Source organism: Pistacia vera, unplaced genomic scaffold (genome assembly GCF_008641045.1).
Source record: "Pistacia vera cultivar Batoury unplaced genomic scaffold, PisVer_v2 Contig551, whole genome shotgun sequence".
Classification (NCBI taxonomy): Eukaryota; Viridiplantae; Streptophyta; class Magnoliopsida; order Sapindales; family Anacardiaceae; genus Pistacia; species Pistacia vera.
This window is the reverse complement of record NW_022196392.1, coordinates 137,021-147,240: the sequence shown is the minus strand read 5'-3', so window position 1 is coordinate 147,240 and position 10,220 is coordinate 137,021. Positions and strand designations below refer to the sequence as shown.

The window sequence follows — 10,220 nt, the reverse complement described above, 5'->3', positions numbered from 1 at the left end:
TCAGAATCAGAAGCTAAACTGAAATCAATTGTGTGGAAAATTAGTACCTGCAATATTTGAGCTATAAATTTATTTTCTGTTTTTGGTTTGTCTTTATTTGAAGGATTACCAGGATGAACAGTTTGATCATATAAAATATTAATTACAGTTACTTTGTGCTTTGTTAATCACAGTAAGAGTTCCTAAACCTTATGGATTTGCTTTTAAGCTTTACATGAACATCCTTTGCTCGACACACGTTTACATATTTAAGATGATCCAAGGTTTATAAACTAGTTCGAATACTTAGTTGCTAGCAATGCAAGGTATGTCAATTTAAGGAGCTACATATTTCATTGCAAAATTACATGAACAAAATTTGATACCTGGTTTACAACATTAAAAAAAGAAAAAAGAACAACATCATATCATAATCATATGATCTATCCAAAAGGTTGCAGAAATAGCTATCCATGTCAAGTACAATAAACCCTCTAAATAATTTTAGAAAAAATATAATCCCCAAAGTTTTAAAAACAACAAAATCCACCCTAGAAAGTTGAAAGTACAAACGTATCATAAGATTAATTTCTCTTGTTTTTGAAACTAATGAGGTTTACTTTAACCATCAAATCCATAAGTCTCCACAAATAACTAACCATGGATAACTAAAAAACTCTTCACACTTATCTCAAAATACACAAGTGGGTTTATACTAGGGGTGTTCGTTTCGGGTACCCTGCACTTTTTGAAGGAACTGGAACTGGAACCGAAACTGACGGTTCCTTGAAATTTGGAACCAGAACCGGAACCGACGATTCTGGTTCCTAGGTACCCAGAACCAGAACCTGTAACAACGGTTCCGGTTCTGGTTCTGGGTACCCTGTAAAATTACATGACCCCCAAAAGTTTTTAAAATGGCACAAAAAACCCTTAAAAACTTACAAATAACCCCCCACCTGGAACTTGTTAACAAAAATAAAATTACAAATTATAAATTCAAAATTACAAACTCAATTACTTTGTAAAGATAGATTCTCAAAATTCAAACCAACTTACTTTCAATTTTATGAAATATAAATAGAAATGTATTCACATTACTTTTTCTACAAAAGTTTAATTAACCCCCCTAATCTTTAATTTTATTTTATATTAGTCTCGGTTCTTGGTTCCTGGTTCTAGTTCTGGTTCCTAACTATAGGAACCAAATCCGGAATCGCACAGTAACAGTTCCAAAAATTTGGAATCGAAACCTACCCATTGACGACTGGTTCTGGGTAGGAACCAGAACAAAACCCAGGGTACCCACCGGTTCCGGCTCCAACCGGTTCTTTTGAACATCCTTAGTTTATACCATAGAAAGAAGCAAACTAGTTATATCACAATCATATGATCTTATGGATTGGTAAATACATAAACACTATAGTTATCCAAAAATCAGTAAATGCCCTAAAGTTTAAAACTAACACAAAATGAACCTAGCGTAAAAATATTTTACCCACCACCAGAGCCACTGATTTTACTTAAAAAAACTTGATCAAGTCATCAATTGAGATATGAGCAAATAACATTAAAGAAATGGCAAAGTGGTCTCATTACATTAAAGAGAGAAATGAGAGAGGGACTGAAAGGCTCAAATTTTATTATAATTTTGCTTCTTTAACAGACCACCGGTGCCTGGATAATTACATGTGTACCCTATAGGTTTCACATAAATACATTTCATCCCACACTCATTTTCCGTGAGATTGTATTATTTAAACCACAAAAGACTTGGCCAGTTTGAATTGAACCCTAGATAATCCAGAAACACCGCTACTCAAATGGCGTTCAAAACCTTTCTTCGTCGTTGCTCTTCTTCCTCTGAAACCAAAATCTCATCTTTTTTTCACAAATACATGTAAAGTGACTACAACTATATCACCAGATTCAGTACATAACGTTGAAGAGGTAGCGAGGCTTGATAAATTCATTCAAAAGGATTGTAAACAAGGTAATATCACTCTTGATGAAGCACACTATTTATTTTGTTTAATGATTCATATGCAACACAAACCACCAATTTCATCATTCAACCGATTGTTTGAAGCTCTTGCTAAGAAGAAGTTTTATAAAGATGTTATTTTGCTTTACAAGAGAGCGGATTCAATGGGGTTGATGCCAGATCGTTTTACATTAAATGTTTTGATTAATTGTTTTTGTAACGTGGGCCGAGTTTGTGATTGTTTTGTTGTTTTGGGGAGGAGTTTGAAGTCAGGTTTTAGCCCAAATGTTGTGACTTTGACTTCTTTGATTAAAGGTTTGTGTTTGGAGAATAAGGGTACGGAGGCTAATGAGTTCGAATTGATGAGTCAGAGAGGTTTGCAGCCTAATTTGGTGACTTTTAATACATTGATAAATGGGCTTTGCCTAGGGAGGCAGACCGGAAGAAGCTAATAGATTGTTGGAATTGATGAATCAAAGAGGTTTGCAGCCTAATTTGGTGACTTAATACAATGTAAATGGGTTGTGCAAGTGGGGAAGAGGAGGAAGCTAATGGGTTTTTGGAATGATGAGTCAAAGAGGTTTGCAGCCTAATGTGGTGACTTTTAATTCAATGATAGATGGGCTTTGCAAGGAGGGGAGATAGGAGGAAGCTATAGGTTTTGGAATTGATGAGTCAAAGAGGTTTGCAGCCTAAGTGTTGACGTTTAATCACATGATAATGGGCTTTGCAAAGAGGGAAGATGGAGGAAGCTAATGGGTTGTTGGAATGATGAGTCAAAGAGGTTGCAGCCTGATTGGTGACTTTTAATACAATGAAAATGGGTTTGCAAGGTGGGGAAGACGGAGGAAGCTAATGGGTTTTGGAATTGAGTTCAAAGAGGTTTGCAGCCTAATGTGGTGACATTATACAATGTAAGTGGGCTTTGCAAGGGGGAAGGAGGAGCTAATAGGTTGTTGGAATTGATGAGTCAAAGAGGTTTGCAGCCTAATTGGTGACTTTTAATTCAATGATAATGGGCTTTGCAAGGAGGGGAGAATGGAGGAGCTAATGGTTGTTGGAATTGATGAGTCAAAGAGGTTTGCAGCCAATGTGGTGACTTTTAATTCAATGTAGATGGGCTTTGCAAGGAGGGGAAGATGGAGGAAGCTAATAGGTGTTGGAATTGATGAGTCAAAGAGGTTTGCAGCCAATGTGGTGACTTTTAATTAATGATAGATGGGCTTTGCAAGGAGGGGAAGATGGAGGAGCTAATAGGTTGTTTGAATTGATGAGTCAAAGAGGTTTGCAGCCTAATGTGTGAGTTTAATTCAATGATAATGGGCTTTGCAAGGAGGGGAAGATGGAGGAAGCTAATGGGTTGATGGAATTGAGAGTCAAAGAGGTTTGCAGCCTGATGTGGTGACGTTTAATTCAATGATAATGGGCTTTGCAAAGAGGGGAAGATGGAGGAGCTAATGGGTTGATGGAATTGATGAGTCAAAGAGGTTTGCAGCCTATGTGGTGATCTTTAATACAATGATAAATGGGCTTTGCAAGATGGGGAAGATGGAGGAGCTAATGGGTGTTTGAATTGATGAATCAAAGAGTTTGCAGCCTAATGTGGTGACTTTAAACAATGATAAAGGCTTTGCAAGATGGGGAAGATGGAGGAAGCTAATGGGGGTTGAATTGAGGAATCAAAGAGGTTTGCAGCCTGATGTGGGCTTTGCGAGGTGGGGAAGATGGAGGAGCAATCAAAGAAATGCAACACCAGAACTATTACTAATTACTGTTCCTAGAGTTGATTTCTAAGGATTTGATCTCAATTTTACTGAAGCTTTGCTTATACAATCTCTGGTGTGCAGATCTAAGCAGGGTGTTTAGTTGCTGAAATGACGGTCGTTGTGTGAAGAGACTAGGAGATATAATTTGAGGAGAAGAGCAGTTTTAGGCTGAAGTGAGTACAATTTGCAAACTCTCTTCACATGAAACAGGCTGCAAAATTGTTGTTGAAATTTGCATGTCTGGTGTGGATGAAGATAGAAACATGAGACAGCAACGGATTCAAAAGTCAAGCTCTTTCAGAATGAGAAGCTGAAACTGAAGTCAACTGTGTGGAAAATTAATAGCTGCAATATTTGAGGTATAAATTTGTTTTCTGTTTTTGGTATGTTTTGTTTTAAGGATTTCCAAGGTGAACATTTTGATTATATGAAGGATTAACTCAGGGATTTGCAAATGTATCATAGGAAGAGTGTAATGTTTATGCAATATATTTGTGTAAGGTTTAGAAAAATGATTTGTGTTTTCTGTTGTTTGTGAAAGGACAAATAGACCTTTCTAAATGAGAAGAAGGTGTTTAAGGGTTGTTTGTATTTGCATAAAATAGTTTGTGTTAGTAATCAGAACCATCAAAGTCAGCTAAACTGAGGATGAATTTCTTAATGAAAAAAGATTAATGAACTATGAACGTGCCCTTAAACATTATATTATACAAAGTAGTAAACATTATATCAAGTACAAAAAAATTCTTAAGAAGAAACTAAAAAGATCACAAGATACAACACAGTTTAGATTATGAAATGATGACTAATAGATTTGATATAACATTATGGCAAGATTCTTTCTCTTATTTTTCAGTCTTAATAATGAATAACATCGGCAAAGTTGAATTATCAAGCATTTCAGATTGACATATGCTCAAATACAAAACCAGATTCACCTTAATTTGTCTGTAAGTTACAATAAAGATCAAATGTTAGAGAGATTAGTATCTTCAGAAACTCATCAAAAAGTTGGAGAAGATTGAAGTATTATCTCTAAATAATTTAACCTAATATAATCCCCATAGTTTTAAAAATAACAAAATCCACCCTAAAAAGTTGAAAGTACAAACATATCATAAGAGTAATTTCTCTTGTTTCTGAACTGATGAGGTTAATTTAATGATCCATAACCATCATCAATTCATATGATTAAAATCCAAAAGACTCCAAAACTAAAAAAACCCTCAAATTATCTTAAAAACCAATAAAACCCTTAAAAAATAACACAAACCACCCAAAAAAGTACAAATATTTCACATTTCATTGCTAACACCAAGGTGACAGAATTCAGTTAAATAACTGGTTCAACACACACAGATGGATTTATGCAGTAGAAAGAAGCAAACTAGTTATATCACAATCATATGATCTTAATCCAAAAGGTAAATAAACACTCTGTAGTTATCCAAAACTCAATAAAACTCCTAAAGTTTAAAAACTACCATAAAATACACCTAGAGTACAAATGTTTTAGAGGTCCATTCTAAACATTTCACCCATCACTAGAGCCATTGAGTTTACTTAAACAATTGGATCAAGTCACACACAAGTGGGTTTATGTTAATGCAACAGAAGAAACTTGAAAAGAAAAGAGAAGAAAAATGTACCTTTAAGCTGTTAGAGAAGGTGCTACGGCTGAGAGTAAGATCCATTGAGACTTTATAAACAAAAGAGAAAAAAAAATGAATGAATTTTATATGAAGAAAGGACACTGAGTAGCGATGAATTCTATGAAAAATAATTTTTTTAAAATTAGAAAAAAAAATAACAAAGTGGGAAGTTTTTGTTGTTGGTACTTGGTAGTTTATTTGAAGCAATGGTGGAAGAGAGGGAAAGCTGGACTAATTGTGATAGGGAAGGATGGCTATGATTTATAATAAAGCTAGATAGAAAGCCTATGCATTGCATGGTTATGTTTATAAATTTTTTTTTACATTATTATTAATTGTTTGTCTGGCATTAAATTATTTGTATTGAAGTTAATTTTATATTGAATTGATAATTAAAGAAATAAATAATAAAAATATTATATACCAAATAATGAGTATTAAATTTAAATATATATTTAATGTTGGTGTAAAGATACTGGACAGGTTCTAGTAGCTGTATCTCCACCCATTTAACACAAAGAACAAACTCTTTGTTCTTGACCTTCTTTCTTAATCTTTTTCTTTCTGAAAATAATAGTAATAAATTGAAGTTCCTGGCCAAGTCTTCTAATATTGCATTGCACCACAAAATCATTTAACTCTTTGTAGTAAAATTACCAGTACCAAAAATTTTAAACTATATATCTATCAACTTAACTATCCAAAAAAAAATGAACAACTTTCTTACTTTAGCACAGAAAACATATGTAAATCAATCTAACTTCTACAATTCAATCTTATTATCTCGTTCTAACATTTTCTCTTCTTTTATTAAGAAGATAAGCCCTACAATTGAGTACTTGAGTTTAGGTTGGTGAACATGGTACTCAGGTGAAATAGCCAAGAATATTATAATACCACTGAGCAAGGCTAACCTCAATCCTAAACTATTAACAATCATGGATTCTGGACATCGTTGAGATACACTTCTCCTTTGTAAAAATATCAGTTTCTTTAGAAGACTTGTTTTTGCAGTCGCCACAACAAACCCATATGTGTAGAGACCAAGGAAAATGTGCCATGGCAATACACTAATTCTTGATTTCAATCAAAGTAATTACAACATTGTTATACCATTCTCTCCAGTGTTATGTAATACCAAAATTAATCTTAATTTCTCTAAAGTTTATACATCATCCTAACAAAATTCATTGTACAATAAAACTTTGTTTGCTCCTTTTGGATTTCTTCTCTTTTAGTAAGTTATTTGCAATTGTCATCTTTCAACAACCAAATTTCACAAAATCTCAAACTTAAATTATTCAGTACACTCCAACAATATATGTGCACACCAAACACATAATTAGCTTCCAATGATCCAGTAACTTTAAAGATCAAATTCAAGTTATATGTGATTTTAACACTCATAACCTGTGATATTTGCAAGACTTGGAAGTGAATTTGATGAGTCTATGGACTGAAAATCAGGCCTTGCTAGCTCAAATTAATCTAATTCTGAAATTTAAAACCACATAAGCTGGAAATTTGAGAAATCCAGTTCTCTATAGTTGTAAAAATGGTAGATCTCTTCTTTAAAGTGACCAATTGAACAATAAATAAATGAAATAGAACAATTGAGATTGAAACAAGTCACAAAGTAAGATGATGTCTAGATAAAGTCACAATTTTCCAATTTAAGAAACAACACAAAAGCATAACACATGATAGTCACCTTGGTGGTTTCAGGATTCATGGTAAAGATTGTTTCTTGCAAATTACCAAGAAATGAATCCATGATTAGAGCACCCAATACCATTATAACACCAATCATACTAAAATTTGGTGAAGTTTGTGCATTTGCTAAGGTAAAAAGAATCAACTCCACAACTAAAAGTATTGCAAATACATATTCATGAACGGGGTATTTTCGTCTAAGGCCTGGTATGAATGCACCCATGACAATTACAGGCAAAACCTAAGATGACAAAATAAATTTCCAGCTATAGCCAAATTGATCCTGTTTACTTGATTCACATTGCAAGAGTCAATGAGCTAATTTGAGCCATTTACACCATTACAGATTAAGAGATCCAATTTGACTGTCAAACAAAAACTAAAGTTATCAAAATGTCTAGTAAGGAAAATTGTTATTTTTTTCAACATGAAATTAAAAAAAGTAATGGAGTTTAATATTTACCTCTGTGGATTTGAACGTGAGCTGTGCTGGACAGTTAAGAAAGCCAAAGACCCTTTGGTAAGTCCATGAGAACCCATTAAGACTGCGGAGAGCTTCACATAAGTCTTCCATGGATTCACCATTTGTTTAGTGGTGAAACCTTGAAGATAAATGAGAACAATATAGACAAATCCTTGAACAAATGTGAAGTACCAACTGTAACTGGGAAAACAAAAGGTGTCCATTGATCAAAATTTACAAACTAATCCTTGAAATTTCAGATCACTAATTAACAAATACTTAAAGAAAATCATTAAAATGTTACCAAATAAAACAACACTTATATGCAACTTATACCTGAATTGGAGCTTGTTGTATACATATTCCTGCAAATTACGTAATAATCAGTTTACAATCAAGCAGATGAAATAATTAATCACTGAAAAACTTAATTCTCAACTATATTTGAAGGCTGAGAAACTTGAGAAAACAAAATATATATTTTCAGTACATATCTTTTCCTTGAGCTGTATTCCTCAAATTTCTCGACGACAAAACATATTTTGCAAAACTGAAACCTCACATCTTTCAACCGCCATATCGACATTGCTTAAAAATTGAAAGGAAAAATAACATAAAACTCTAAGTTCCATTTTCCTTTCCTTGGTTGTCAATTTTCTCTGAGATCAAACAAAATCTAATAAAACTAAAAATGAATTATTCACTTATAGTTTTATCAGTTTCTCCAGGGAATGTAATCTTCTATCCATTTTGCATGCCCTTCTCAACTACTGATTCCAATACATTCTTCTCTTGAACAACCTTCTCATCCTTACACACTGTATAGCGATCCTTGTCGCTAATAGTTTCTCCAAACCAATTGATCCATCCTTCTTCACTAACCTCTTCCTAGGTTCCAGTACCTACAAATAAAGCAATCACACATAAATTAACAAATCATAAAGACAATGTCTGGTTCAATAAAGCTACTATCTTTACATTATAACTGACCCAGTAAGGGTATCAAGTCCCTACCAGTGGTCTCAAAAGTGATAAATCTATGCCTTTACAAAAATTAAAGACAACCCATCAAAGACCAAATGTGAAATCAATAGCAGAAACTAAGGATAAACCCATCAGGACCATAAAAATCATTATACAAAAAAACTAAACACAACCATAAAAAATAAACAACTTCTTGGCATGATTCCAGCACAAGGTGCATGTGAAGGGACTAACATGAATCTATATATCTCTTAATTATACCTTTGGATATCTATATATCTTTTAATTAGAGCTTTGGATGCCAAATGTGTGCTATTATTGCTAATAAATAACAATTTACATATATACAAAGTTTTCTTGAGACATTTGGGATGCCACAATTTAATTGTTATTAATATTTAAGTGAATGTTGAGGGACTAACATGAATCTATATATCTTTTAATTAGACCTTTGGATGCCCAATATGTGCTATTAATACTAATAAATAGCAATTTACATACTTGAGACCTTTGGGATGCCACTATTTATTTGTTATCAAAGATCCTATGTGGCATCTTATGTGGAATTCTACGTGGAGTCCAAATGGCAATCAATAAACAGGGTGTGCTGCAGGATTATATAGATAAACATATTGTAGAAATTGATAATTAAATTTTATTTATTGGGAATTATTATTTGATTGTGATCTTCGAGAAAATAAATGGTCATTTGTAAATTATAAATTAATCTCATTCACGTGGGGATGAACATAGCATTTGCAGGTTCGGAATTTAGATCCATATCAATATTGATTTCTTTTTTTTTTTTTTTTTTTTTTTTAATGATTGGAGTGTTCAAACAATTTGTGCACATCTCAACTATTTTTTAGGGATTTTGAAAAATATCAGTCGAATAAGAGTTCTAGTAGCCACCAGTATTAATAACCTTAGAGACTTGAACTCGAGAGACAAAACTATCAGCCAAGGAAGGTAGGAATTTATGTGTTCCTAATAGAGGTGACCACTAAGGGGATTTATCCGATTGTCAACTTCAAGGCCCTAAGTGATTAGTTAAGGTGCGCGCAAGCTAGCCCGGATAGTCCGATCATCAAAAATAATAATAATAATAAATAAATTTATATGCCAATTCTCTCTTTATAGTACTTGTCATGGATCACAATTCATATCACATGGCCTGATTTTACGTTGCTAGGTATTACATGGTTTGTCCATTTTTGAGCAAATTTCGGATTTTGGCTTGACTTGTTAGGGATAAGTTGATGGGATATATAATAAAAATCATAAACTTTATAGAAAATTGATTAAAAAACATTGTTTCAGCATCCAGGGTTGTCTGTGTTGTACCTATGCAAGCATGTTGATAATGAACAAATATGCATAATTTTAAATAATGTGTGTAAACTTAAAACAAAATAAGAGTGTAAAATGTAAATTTAGTTACAAATAATGCCACTCTTTTGTTTACCTTAAAAATTTGGAGTTAGAAATAAGGGTATAAAATCAATATTTAACAAATTTGACATCCAAGTGATTAAAGAAAAAACTTTAGGGAGCAACTAGATTTATGGCTATTTGAATTAGAGTAGATCATGTATATGTACTTGCAAACCTTTAAAAGAAGAGCTATACAATCTAATCTCACAACCCCCGATAGCTCACAATTTGTTAGCTCGCAAATA

General features: G+C 33.1%; 1 pseudogene; it reads right to left on the bottom strand.

Annotated features, from left to right (window-relative positions):
- Nucleotides 1–4,476: 4,476 nt before the first annotated feature.
- On the bottom strand, nt 4,477–8,143 carry LOC116108018 (annotated as a pseudogene).
- Between the last annotated feature and the right edge of the window lie 2,077 nt (nt 8,144–10,220).